Source organism: Lepisma saccharinum, chromosome 27, assembly GCF_977018435.1.
Source record: "Lepisma saccharinum chromosome 27, izLepSacc3.1, whole genome shotgun sequence".
NCBI lineage: Eukaryota > Metazoa > Arthropoda > Insecta > Zygentoma > Lepismatidae > Lepisma > Lepisma saccharinum.
Window position 1 is genome coordinate 3,376,070 of NC_139255.1, and position 11,945 is coordinate 3,388,014.

Sequence of the window (11,945 nt, forward strand, 5' to 3'; positions counted from 1 at the left end):
TTTCAGGTATACTTATTTTTATATGCAAACATACATCATAAAAAAATTACACAATCGTATTTTTTTTCCATACACATATTTTTTATTTTCAGAAAACAAAATTATTTTCGATCTTTATTTTTTTAAAAAATTTATTTGTGTTTATAGTATTTGTCGGGCAATAGCAGATAGAGCAAGAATCGTTTTCCTACAACCCATAGTTTATAAATTACAAAACATCTTAGAAATTACATCTTGAAATTTTAATCCAAAATAACTCAAAAACAGCAGGCACTAGTCATCATCCCTCCATTAGGTTGTAGAGTACTTCTAATTTTGTATCGAATACTATTAAAATTTTCGAAATAGGGTAAAAACTAAGCCAGCAAATCAAGTTTCTCAAAAAATAAAAAAAATTGTCTGTATTTCCGAAACTTGAGGGGGTGGAATTGATTTTATTTGCCAGTCGAATAGTTCTCGTCGAATCCTATCCAACAAACCTAAAATCATCATCCTAGCTCAATTAGGAGCCGAGAAAATCAATGTCTTGGAAAACATCTTAAGATTTTTGTCTTAAGAAAATTTTCTTGACAGACCGGAAGTAACATCTTGACAGACCGGAAGTCGACTTTCTTAAAGATTAAGATATTTGTCTTAAGACATTTTCCAAGACATTGATTTTCTCGGCTCCTATGGGGCCTAGAACCATGTAACTTTGGTCTATGCATATACCAGTACTTGTCCGACCCTGTGGCCGAGTGGTTAGGACATCGTGCTGCGATGCCAAGGGTCCCGGGTTCGAATCCCGTTTGGGTTTGGTTGTTTGTAAATATCCATTCATCAATTTCATCATTCACCCCCATCTTCGCAAATTAGCCAAGAGGCACAAAACGCAAAATAAAATAAACTAAATCAATCAATCAATCAATTAATATACCAGTATTTTTCCTACATGTTCACTCACCTTACAACCCACCCGATCAAAAAAAAAATACTCCCTGCACGCATACACACATGTATAAATTTAAAATATAGGTTCGATATTGAAACAAAAATATTATTTTTTTTTCCTCTTCTCCTCTCTCTGGCCAAGATTGCAAATAATTGCAGAAATAATAATACCATGATATTTTTTTTAGACTGTAAGTCTAAATAAATAAGATTCGAATAACTATGTACTTCTACTAGCCTTTGCGATGGCGCAGCGGTAGCATTATAATCAAAAAATCTCGGCTTCGATACCCGCACAAGTAGTTCTTGAAACTGTAGGTCCAGTCCCGATTAGCCTTACTGTGCATAAAATAGACTTAAAACATCAAATCAATCAGTACTTCCAACAGCCTCTGCGATAGCACTGCAATAGCCTTGTAATCTCGGCTTCGATACCCGCACAAGTAGTTCTTGAAACTGTAGGTCCAGTCCCGATTAGCCTTACTGTGCATAAAATAGATTTAAAAAACAACAAAATCCAATCCAGAGTATCAACAAATTCAAAAAATAGAGTTTCCCCTGTACACTTGTATAATTTTAAACTCAAAGTTCGATATCCTGCAGAGGTGGTTCGGATCTCGCTGTAGGCTCAGTTTCGATTAGCCTTACTATGCATAAAATAGACTTAAAACAACAAAATCCAATCGAGAGTATCAACAAATTCAAAAAAAATAAAATTTCCCCTGTACACTTGTATAATTGTAAACTCCAAGTTCGATACCCAGTGGAAGTGGTTCGGATCCCACTGTAGACCCAGTTTCGATTAGCCTTACTGCGTAAATTTTAGTTTTATAGCTAGTCAAACAACTTGTGTGCGTATAACTTATGCTGATATGGTACTCACCTGACAGACCAAACTAATTCGGCTTCTATTACACTTGATATTTACACTTGGTATAGCGTACACTTTTATGCGACTACCCAGTAGCAATACTCGACTGCAACTGATGTGCAAAGAATAGCAAAAAAGCAGGCAAAAGCCTTGGCATGTATCACACCCCCCCCCCCGATTCACCAGACGTTGATTGATTAATACCCGAGTGCTTCTGGCGTGCCCAGCGAGCGAAACCAACACAATATCACCGGAAGGTCTACTCCACCCAGTTGCGGCCAGTTTTTTTTGTGCGGGTGACCTTCCGGTGATATTGTGTTGGTTTCGCTGCTGGGCACGCCAGTGACGCAGAAAGCTCCAAAGGCAGCGATCCAAATCATGATGAGCGTGGGAACATGAGGCGATAATATCTGATTGTCTCCGCCGCCATTATTCCCACCGAGGTCACCCGCACAAAAAAACTGGCCGTAACTGGGTGGAGTAGACCTTCCGGTGGGGATAATGGCAAAAGAGATAATTAGATGCCGCCGCCTCACGTTCCCACGCTAACTCCTCTAGTTACTAGCAGTATTTTGCCAAATAACCAAAATATTACGACAACAATTAACCCACCCACTATTGCCGACACCACCACTACCATACAAAAAAAAAAACACGTGAAACCCTACAGAGGTGCGACTATCTAGAGTCGCAGCCGTTAGAACCTTTTTGGGTTGGGCACCACGCACCCTGGCGGGGTTAGGGGCCAGGAATCCTAAAAAACAACAATTATTTATTTGTTTGTTTGCGTCACAATACAGGTGCGCGCATATGCATGTGCAGCACATCGTTCCCGCGATAAGATTTTTACAAAAATCCCGATATACATTGACGCCCAGAACTTGGAAATAAGGCATATTCGCTCACCACTGTTGCCAGCTTAGTCTCCCTCTTTATCTTACGGCAACATTGACGTCTCTAGTTTTTTTTTAATTGCAGGTAGGTTGCCAACACACTCTAGTTAATAATGCTACATATTATACACGCACACACGCACACACATACTGTGTTGCCATCTCTCTTTTACGGCAGTATATATTTGTTGCCGGCTCTATTGCACAGTGTGTGTATGTTACGCCAGTGTATAAATTGGCTAAACCCTTATCAAGTAAGAAAAACTATAGGTAGGTGTTGGCAGCATTGTCGGTTGTTTAACTCTTCCCCCTCTCTCTTTTTTTTGTAAAAAAACCATGGTAGAAATACCAGTAGGTTGGCAACCTTGATTTATGCAATTAATTAAAGCAAGCCTCAAGCCTCTAGCAAGATTGCCAGCTCCTTGCCTTAGGTTAGGTTAGACCAAAATAAAAACCTTGGTAACTTTTCGAGTAAAATATTGGCAACACTGCAAGACAAGCCTCAAGCAGTATTGCCAGCTCCTTGCTTGAGGTTAGGTTAGACCAAGATAAAAACCTTGGTCATTTTTTCGAGTAAGAGGTTGGCAACACTGCGAGCCCCACCGAGCCCCAGCTGGCAACACTGCGAGAAAAGCCTCAAGCAAGATTGCCAGCTCCTCGCGTTAGGTTAGATTAGCCCAAGAAATAAAAACCTTGGTAACTTTTCGAGTAAGAGGTTGGCACTGAGCCCCACCGAGCCCCAGCTGGCAACACTGCGAGAAAAGCCTCAAGCAAGGTTGCCAGCTCCTTGTTTGAGGTTAGGTTAGACCGAAAAAGAAAAACCTTGGTTATTTTTTCGAGTAAGAGGTTGGCAACACTGTGTACCTCACTATACCTCATTTTCGGGCGTAGAACCCGGCCCACTACTCTACTCATCATGAAGCCCAAGGGCGTCGTGTACCAGATACCATATTCGAATCTGAAAACGCTGGGTGCCCTCGATGGGTTACTCACCAAGAAACAACTCAAGAAGAAACGTTCATGCTTGTCCAAAGGACACGGAATGAAATTGCTGCTCAGCACTCCACAATTGAAAAAGTTGCAGCATTCGCGGAAGCAGCAGAAGATTGGAGGTTTCATATTCAGCATTCCGGCCATCTTGGCAGCTTTGGGTGCAGTGGGCAGCTTGGCAGGAGGCAGTGCTGCCATTGCCAAAACCGTCATCGATGCAAAAAAGAACAAGGCCGAGCTGGAAGAACAGAAACGCCACAACCTGGCTATGGAAAAGAAGGGGAAAGGTGTGACCAAAAAGCGAAAAAACAACCTCGATGCTTTGAAGAAATATAAAAAAAAGAAGAAGCCCTGTCCAACTTCGATATTGAATCTCTGATCGAACTGTTGGGAATAAGGAACTTTAGGGGTGTTTTCATGTCCGATTCTCTACCCTCTGCTGTGAAGAAAAAGGAGTATGGCGTGGTCAACCTGGACAGTTACAAAAATCCTGGTACACATTGGATATGCTACCTCAAAATTGACGATGACAAAGCATTTGTTTTCGATTCGTTCGGTGGCACACCGCCTGCCAGGTTGGTGAAGTATATCAGTGTTGCCAACCTCTACTACAATGACGAACGCATCCAGGGTTTCACCGATGTTAACTGCGGCCACCTATGCCTTTCCGTTCTCGCATACATGTCTAAAATAAATAACCCCTCAGTGGAGCATTTTCAGAAAGCATTGTGGTACCTAAAACACCATGGGAGTGTTCCATCTCACCAGCGAGACTTCGGTCTTGAAACTCGCGTTGCATGACGACATCATCTATCCTAAATCTATTGCTCTTCGTGCATTCTACAGCATGTACCTGATACCCAATGTCACGGAGCACAATAACAAAATTACTGTTGGAAATGAAAAAATAGTTATCACGCCAGGACAGTACAATCTGTCTACCTTGCAAGCCCAATTGCCAAGAAATATACTGCTATCTCAAAATTCTGTAACTCACAGAGTTGAAATTGTGTCTGCTACGGAAACAGTAGACCTAGGCACTGTTGGAGAGCTTCTGGGATTCGAGAACAACACAAAGCTCGAACCTGGCATCAAGCACATCGGTGCCAACATTCCTAAATTTCTAGCCATCGAGACTCTGAACATACATTGCAACGTGGCAGAAGGGATGATCACCAAATCCTCGGATGGTATCCCAGGCAGCCACAAGCAAACAGGTATCATCGCTACGTTCAAACCAAACTCTGAATTCATGGAACCGATTATCTACACACCCTCACCACCGATATACTTCCCTATATCTCGTAATCGCATAGACAACATAAAATTGGCAGTGACAAACGAAAAAGATGAGGTGGTGAATTTTGCCGGAGCTACTACCACCGCCGTCGTGGAGATTAACGTATAATAAATAACAATCATGGAGCAAATCGAAAGTTACGAGTTGCAATCTTTCCCACCCAATCGCCGCACGTTCGCCAATTTGAACGAGCCGAACAGGGAGATCGAATACGATGTGGACGTTGGGGATGGGTTCATTCACCCTCACAGAGCTGATTTGTATATCAAGTTTGATGTGGTGAAGAGAGACAACGGCGAAGCATTCCACGCCAATGCAAATTTAAGACTTGTGGACAATTTTGTGCCGTATCTGTTCTCGCAAGTGGAAATTAGAAAGCATGGCACCGTCATCGATAGGGTTGACTACCCCGGGATTACCTCGACTGCCGTGGGAACACTGAAACTCTCCAAGACCGATGCAGCATACTACCAGGCAGGGGGATTCGAAGCAGGTACAAAAATCAAAACTCAAAGTCACACGGTACTGTTTCCCATGCGTCTGCTGCCCGGTTTCTTCTCAGACTACAAGGAGATCATGTGGAAGGGTGGTTTGCGCGTCACTTTTCGCAGAAGCGCCAACGACAACGATGTGCTGATGCGTTACAGCACCTTGGGTGCAGACGGTGCAGCACTTGCCAACACACTACCCGACGCAGCCAAGTGCGTCATCCAGTTCATGGAGCTGCGCATGCCTGTGGTGGAATACGAATCTAACTACGGTCTCAAGTACAAAGCCGACATTTTGAAGAACCCCCAAGTACCCATCCAATTTTACGGTTACCAGTGTGTGCAGAAACCTGCTTCCGGCAGCCATTTTGAATTTGATGTTACTACGCAGTTCAACAGCATCCGGTACGATATGCCTGAGTTTGCGGTCGTGCTCTTCCAGACGGGGAAAGATAATAACCAAGAGAAAGATTCTAGCCAGTTTGATAATTGCAAAATTAAGAATGTTTACCTCAAAAATGGAAGGAATGAAGTTTTTCACGCGAGAATTATAACTTAAACATTACGAACAACGATTACCTGAAACTTTACGAGGCGAACACAGCTTACAACAGAGTAACCTCCGGCAATGTGGACGTGTACTACAACCCCAACGAGTTCATAGCTCGCAGACCCATGTTTGTCATCAACACATCTAAAAGAAAACAGGTGGTTGTTAACGATCGTACCAACATCAAGATTGTATGCGAGTTCCACGACGCCTTGCCTGCAGATACTCTGTGCAGTGTCATTCTTATTGCAGAGAAAACATTTGTGTATGACGTCAAGAATGAAAGAGTGACTGAACAGTTTTAAATAAATAAAAAAAAATAGCACACAATAAGAAATGTGGAATTTTATATACACAAGTACAAATTGCAATTAGCAGTTTCCAGAAGTTTAATTTTGCTGTGCCATGCATGCATGTAATCGAGGAAGTGGAAGTAAATTAAAATTGTTTTTTTTTCTTTTCGAATTGCCTATTACTTTTTGTCACACTCTGGGCAGGCCTTACTAGTTTGGAGGCGATAGTGGCCCCACGGAAGTGTGTGGACCCCACATTCAAGAATACACCTCTTGTCGTCGTGTGCATCCAGAGCAACTTTCCTGACAATATTAGTTGTAAGCACATGATCGACGCTTTGGATACGATGCTCTTTTTGTAGAATAGGCGATTTTGTTCTGAGGCACTCGAGGTAATCCTCAAACTTGAGGTGCTCCCGAACCACTTGCCTGCTTACACACTTTGCCTTTTTTGTTACAGAACCCTCAGCCCGGATCGCATAGGCTTTGGCACGAAGTCCAGCAAACTCCACAATCACATCCCCGTCCTTCTCGTCCTTGAGTTTGCCGGGTATTTTTTTGTTCCGGGGCAGAATTCCATACCGGTTTAGCTGGGGATAGCCCGATGTGTCGAAGAGCTTGACAAGAGCTGGAACTTTGGCTATATCACCATACGCATCGGCCGTGCGAACATGGTACACCAAGCTGTCTGTGTCTGTGTAGAGGAGCGAGATATTGTGGTTGTAGTGTGCACGTAGTATGTCGTAATATGTCTCGAACATGCACAACTTGCTCAGATCCAAAACTGCAGCTCCCACATAGATGGGCTTGTTGAGTAGCACCTCGCCCCGGTTCATGTGAACCAGAGACAACTGTTTGTTGTAAATTGTTCGAGACCTGAACAGCGGGCTTGCAACAAGTCGACGACACTGTGTTTTCTTCGTCACCAACCTCACATCAACGCGATTTCGCACATTCTCCATGGTCTTCCCAAATACCGCATTGTTCATTAATTTGAAAAAATCGCGATTAAGTTCCGAAGTGGCATCAGTGCGATGTTTGGTGTTCAGTTCGATGTACGGCTTCAACCATGGAGACTGCCTGAACAAGAGCACGCGGTAAACTGCTTTGACCGAGACCCCTTGCTGCATTAACCACTGGAGGTTCCGGTAGTGTAGCACATAACGCTTTTTGGGCTCCAAGTCCATGACGAGCTTTGGTTGATCCGAGCCAGGTGGACACTTGAATTCCGGAGCAGGCGAAAGGTCACAGAATGTATCCTGCAGCTTCTCGGGGAAGTCAAGGTCCACCTCGGCAAAAAAAACCAAACTCGTCGCACTCTTTTTCGATGTCGTGGTATAAAGGATCAACCCACTCAAACTGTCCTGTTGGGAGTGGCTGCATCATGGAGTGCCCGTAAAGATTATTCACATCAGTGTACATGATGTAGCTTGATGGTTGGGAGGGGTCGTAACCAGTGGCCATGTGGTGATTGTTGGCGTGTGCGAAGCGTTGCGACACTTGGACCATGCCGCCCCGGATAGCTCTCTCGATGAAAAGCATGATATCAATATCGGAGATAAGTAAAAGTTTAATTTTAGTCAGCAGGAGCATGGCCGACCATGCCAGTCCAGGAAGGCTGTAAAAATATACAGGGTCCAGGTTGTAAATGTTTATCGCAGTCGCCCGAAACGCCTGGAACACATCAGCAAGAAGCGTCACATCAAGCTTCAGGTATGCATCGTGGTAATCACCGAAAGTTCGGCAACCCAACTCGACCCACATAGACTGAGCATGCTTGTACTCCTCGTCGGTAATACCTGAACCTCTCAGCTGGCTGTAGAACTTATCCTGGGGAGGCAGCAACTCTTCTTCGAACTTGGAAGGGTCGGTGACGTATTCGTAGGGGTAGACCCCTTTACGTCTGATGAGTGTGACATCTAAGTTCGGGAAACTTGATGTGGTAATGGCTAGTTGGTCGTCTCTGAGCTTCCCAGCAAGAGCATCGAGGCTTGCCTGGAGGAACCTCAGAGAGTCGAGGAACCGAAGCACGATGCTGCTGCTTGAGTCGGGGATCGGCACCCACTTGCTGATGCTAATATAACGCTCCTCGTTCTGTGCCAGGACATTGATTCTCGCATTGTCGTACCCTAGATGTGTGACCAAGTGATGGAAATCATATCCCGAGCCATTGTGAAAAAAGACCGGTATGAAGCGCGGGTCCCTGGCTCTCAAGTTACACCTGTTGCGCCACGGGCCAATGTAGCTTCCGGTCCCATAATGGTCATGGTGGTGGACCTTTTTGTTATCGTCATTGAAGACTGAGTTGCAAACAGGACAATTTAGAACCATTTCGTGCTGATGCTTGTCTTCCGGAGACAGAGGCAGCATGGGCTTGGGGGCCAACAGCACCTTCCCTATCTTGATGCCTTCCTGTTGCATTCTCTTCAGGAAGTGTTTGACCGGGTCGGGACCGCGATACACATAGGGCTCGGAGGCAATATGTTGATCTCGCCACACCACAACATAGGAGTAACTCGAGGCCTCGTGGATTTGGAAAGGAATAGTAGAGGATGTTTCGGGGTTGGGATGGAAGTTAGACAGAGGTTGAAGAAAGGCCTCGAAGTCTGCTACAATATAGGCAGGATGCTTCACCATAGCACTGTGCATGCGAAAACACTCTACTGCACCAGGTTCGGGCAGGATAGTTCGTGCAGGCTTGTTGGTACCACAGTAGAGCATGTGGCGAGCTAGCTTCTCAGCAGCAATGTTGGGACCTCTGATGCGCCGGTAATCCTGCTGTTCTCGATTATGAAATGTAGACAAGCACCTGCGACACACCTCGACGTGGTGACTATCACTGCTCCGTTGGGTCGAAACAAGCCGAGAGAGCGAGCGAATGAGGGTGTAGTGGTGTTGTGTCTCGTCCTTGATGAGCAGGAGGTTGATTTCTCGTACCTCGTTGTTGTTGCTCACGTTGCTCACCCGGATGGGGTGGACCTCATTTTTGTTCTCGGTGAGACCGTAAACATTGATGGCTAATTGTAGGCCCAACAAGTCACGAGCACGAACCTCAAACTTGCGAATATGCGAGACTTCTACAGGGTAGGCAATCTCGGCCATTGCATCCTCCAGTTCCGACTCATACTGCTTGTAGTGTGCAACACGGTGTGGATGGTTTTCCCGAGGTATAGGGTGCAATGCTGCCAGCACCGACCAGAGGAAGCATTTGGTGTCTTTGTTCTGAATATTGAGAACAGCTTTCCTTGCTTCAACCTCGGGTGGCAGGGCAATATAGCTAGACCCTGCCAGTGGCAGGAACTTGTTAAGTGTCAGACAAAGTTCGTGGCGGTCGCCACACAGCGAACCGTCCGAGCCTTTAGCCTGATGCTCCTCGTGCTTTGCCACAAGCTCCTCGACAAACTTGTCGTAGATGCTGTCGAGGTCAGTGACATCTGCCTGATGCAGTGTTTTTGCTTTTGTGGCATGGATGAATTTATATATTTCATCAGACGGTTTCTTATACTTGCAGCATAGCACAGCATAGAATTTAGTGGAGTGTGTAGCCAATGCATCGTTGAGGATGGATATTATCTTAGCTCGCTCGCTCTCCAGAAAACTACGCACATCGCAGAAGCTGTCTGATGTTATGTCAAAGTCTTCTAATAAATGCTCAAACGCAAATCGGTCTGCTTTCTTCGCCAGCTTGACGCGTTTGGCAGGTGGCGATGCATCGAGGGAGGTTACTTCTACCTTTCGCTTGGAAGGTTGCGGTAGAGATGTTCCAGTGCTCTTGCAAGTAAGCTGGTGTCGCTTGAAGTTGGCAATAGAAATATTTTTTCCACACTTAGAGCACAGTTTGGTCGCACATATTTGTTTTCCCGGCACACAAGTACGACAGTGCCTTTGAAAATGTTTACTTGACACAGCAGTTTGGCACGTAGGGCAATTTTTTACAGAACGCATAATGCAGAGATTTTTTGGGGGTATGTTATTTAATATCCAATGCTGTGCAATGCAAAATATAATTGTTCACTTTTTTTAACTATTCTCTATGACCTTACTTGGTTTTTTTTTCGCCAAATTATATGCTTCTAGTCTCCTATACAATACAATATACGTACAATATTGTCAACAGTATCATATTTGAGCAGGTCGCTTGTCACCTAAACACTACAGCTCACAGGTTGGTAAAATCTGACATGAAAGCAGATAATACGCTTAAGTCTTATTTATATGTAATTTTCACGGGCGTACAATATTGTCAACAGTATCATATTTGAGCAGGTCGCTTGTCACCTAAACACTACAGCTCACAGGTTGGCAAAATCTGACATGAAAGCAGATAATACGCTTAAGTCTTATTTATATGTAATTTTCACGGGCGTACAATATTGTCAACAGTATCATATTTGAGCAGGTCGCTTGTCACCTAAACACTACAGCTCACAGGTTGGCAAAATCTGACATGAAAGCAGATAATACGCTTAAGTCTTATTTATATGTAATTTTCACGGGCGTACAATATTGTCAACAGTATCATATTTGAGCAGGTCGCTTGTCACCTAAACACTACAGCTCACAGGTTGGCAAAATCTGACATGAAAGCAGATAATACGCTTAAGTCTTATTTATATGTAATTTTCACGGGCGTACAATATTGTCAACAGTATCATATTTGAGCAGGTCGCTTGTCACCTAAACACTACAGCTCACAGGTTGGCAAAATCTGACATGAAAGCAGATAATACGCTTAAGTCTTATTTATATATAATTTTCACGGGCGTACAATATTGTCAACAGTATCATATTTGAGCAGGTCGCTTGTCACCTAAACACTACAGCTCACAGGTTGGCAAAATCTGACATGAAAGCAGATAATACGCTTAAGTCTTATTTATATGTAATTTTCACGGGCGTACAATATTGTCAACAGTATCATATTTGAGCAGGTCGCTTGTCACCTAAACACTACAGCTCACAGGTTGGCAAAATCTGACATGAAAGCAGATAATACGCTTAAGTCTTATTTATATGTAATTTTCACGGGCGTACAATATTGTCAACAGTATCATATTTGAGCAGGTCGCTTGTCACCTAAACACTACAGCTCACAGGTTGGCAAAATCTAACATGAAAGCAGATAATACGCTTAAGTCTTATTTATATATAATTTTCACGGGCGTACAATATTGTCAACAGTATCATATTTGAGCAGGTCGCTTGTCACCTAAACACTACAGCTCACAGGTTGGCAAAATCTGACATGAAAGCAGATAATACGCTTAAGTCTTATTTATATGTAATTTTCACGGGCGTACAATATTGTCAACAGTATCATATTTGAGCAGGTCGCTTGTCACCTAAACACTACAGCTCACAGGTTGGCAAAATCTGACATGAAAGCAGATAATACGCTTAAATCTTATTTATATGTAATTTTCACGGGCGTACAATATTGTTAAGAGCGTCAATTTCCGTAGAGCTCTCTTTTTCCATCTTCCCTCTATACAGTGAAGCTGTAGAAGACACAATTAGCTAACCTAGCATACAACATACTTTCCTAATTAACCCATCCGCTTACCTAGTTGTCGAATCGACGGGTTCCTGATTTTCATCACGTAGTTCCTTTTTCATTCAATAGATGGCAG

At 43.7% G+C, this 11,945-nt stretch overlaps 1 protein-coding gene across 1 annotated transcript in view; it reads right to left on the reverse strand.

Moving 5' to 3' along the window:
- Positions 1–1,920, reverse strand: part of LOC145980463 (uncharacterized) — a 28,775-nt gene extending 26,855 nt beyond the window's left edge. Inside the window, exon 1 of the mRNA XM_083113555.1 lies at positions 1,814–1,920. The gene's annotated coding sequence lies outside the window, so the exon portion shown is untranslated. The remainder of the gene's footprint in view (positions 1–1,813) is intronic.
- Positions 1,921–11,945: the final 10,025 nt, after the last annotated feature.